The 2084-nt window shown below is 51.0% G+C and overlaps 1 non-coding gene across 1 annotated transcript; it reads right to left on the reverse strand.

Annotated features, from left to right (window-relative positions):
* Positions 1-422: 422 nt before the first annotated feature.
* Positions 423-494, reverse strand: TRNAQ-CUG. Its single transcript has one exon. It is a non-coding gene; the product is annotated as a tRNA-Gln (tRNA).
* Positions 495-2084: the final 1590 nt, after the last annotated feature.

Consider the following 2084-nt stretch of genomic DNA (forward strand, 5'->3'; position numbering starts at 1 on the left):
TCGCGTCCCGAGATCAGAGGAGAGGAACTGGCCGGATCGCCGGACCCCTCCGCAGCAAGGCCCGGGCCTCGGAGCCCAGCTATGGGTAGAGCTGCAACCAGGAGGGCTCGCCGAGGACGGGGGCACATCGGGCTGGGTCACAGAAATGGTCCTGCCGTTTCTGTGCGGACTGGGCCGCTCTGGAATCTGGAGTAGGAGGACCGAAACGACTGACGAACAAAGGTTTGAGGCGCGTAAGAACGCCCTGAGTAGGACCGGCGGGCACGAGCTTCCCGGAGCTTGGGGATACACTCCCGTTGGTTTCCCTTCCCCTAAAGCAGGTCGAACAGCGCAAAGCAGAAATTGGGAACCACGAACCGTTCCAGTTGGAAGAAGTCCTCGGGGAGACCGGAGTAAAAGTCACTGTAACTTTGTAAATGTTAAGGTCCCACCGAGATTTGAACTCGGATCGCTGGATTCAGAGTCCAGAGTGCTTACCATTACACCATGGAACCACGCATACCCTCCTATTTGCTGACTCCTTGTGGGGTATGTGAGTTTTTTTGCAGCCTTTCATTCCCAAGGACTTCTCACATTTCCCTTCCTGGTCAGAGAGGACCTGAGAGTGGCTCATCAGCAACGGGAAGAATCACCCCTGACTGCCTTCGTCTCTGCCGGTCTCTTCAGGTTTGTATCTAAGGGAAAGAGATAAAATCCAATTGGGACTTAGGGACAGGGGAGAAGATTTCAGCCCTCCACCCAAGCCACCTGCTCTGCCTCAGTTTACAAATTTCCCTGCCCTGGGGTAAAATTCCTGCCCCCCAAACAAAAATGTGTTGTTTTTCTTTTCTTTGTAATTGTCCTCTTTGCATTGCCCCAAAAGTGCTGATGATCGTGGGAACATGACTTGGAACTTCTGGGATTTCTCCTCCCTCGTCCTTCCATTCTATTCCCTGTTCTCTCCCTCTCCTTCACATCTTTCCTGTCCTCCAACACCCCCCCCCCCCCGTCTCTTCTTCCCCCTTGGCTACCCCTCCTCCTCCTCCTTGTTCCTCCTTCCCCAGCACACAGTGCAGACCAACCTAGGAATGGACTGCCACACTATGAGAGGAAGATGAGGAATGCGTTTCTCCCTGTTCTAGACTCTTTGGAGGTCTTCGCTGGGGAGGCAGAATGAAGTGGCTTTGGCCAGTCCTCGAGGCCTGGGCAGCGTGGGCCGATCCAAGACGACTCCATGGCAGGGGTGACACAAAAAAGGGAACTGCCGGTCCCAAATGGCTAATTTCTGACTCGTGAAGTCCAAGAAAATTGAGACCAGAGAAAGCCCTTGTTCTTTGCAAGCATGGGTGGGCCTTGATCAGTGGAGCCATATAAACGAGCTGACAGGCAGAGGGAACTTAGTGCATCTGTGAGTGACATTTTGAAGAGGAGCTACAGCCAAGAGGGACACTTTAAAGAATGCACAGGAACTGAGAGAGGAGCTGCAGACAATGGGACAGTTTGAAGACAGCCATTGAAAGCAGACTTTTGTTCTGGAGAAGCTGTGAGAGGAAAAAATGCCCCAAGAGCAACTAAAGAGTGACATTTTTGAGGAACTGCAGCCTAGAGAGGAACATCCTGGGAGAAAACCATTTTGAAACCAGAACTTTGGAGCAGACGCCAGCCACGTGCCTTTCCAGCTAACAGAGGTTTTCCAGATGCCATTGGCCATCCTCCAGTGAAAGTACCCAATTGCTGATATGTTACCTTGGACACTTTATGGCCTTAAGACTGTAACTTTATAACCAAATAAACCCCCGTTTTTAAAAGCCAATCCATCTCTGGTGTTTTGCATTCCGGCAGCATTAGCAAACTAGAACACCTTGGTTACCCCAATCAGATATTCCCAAACCAGAACAGGTTCAGGTCTCAGAACTGGTTTATATTCAGTTTCAAGTCTCCCTGAGGGTGTGTCTTAGAAATTGACAGATTTTCCTGTGAGGTCTCTAGGCACTGTGCTTTTCCTAACCTGCCCAGCAGGTGATGCCTGTCAGCCTGTCACTCCCGACTGGTGTAAAGAGGTGTGGCCCCTTTAATTCTTAACTTAGGTTGTTTCTGTTTTGACT

This window comes from Choloepus didactylus, chromosome 2, assembly GCF_015220235.1.
Source record: "Choloepus didactylus isolate mChoDid1 chromosome 2, mChoDid1.pri, whole genome shotgun sequence".
Lineage (NCBI taxonomy): Eukaryota > Metazoa > Chordata > Mammalia > Pilosa > Megalonychidae > Choloepus > Choloepus didactylus.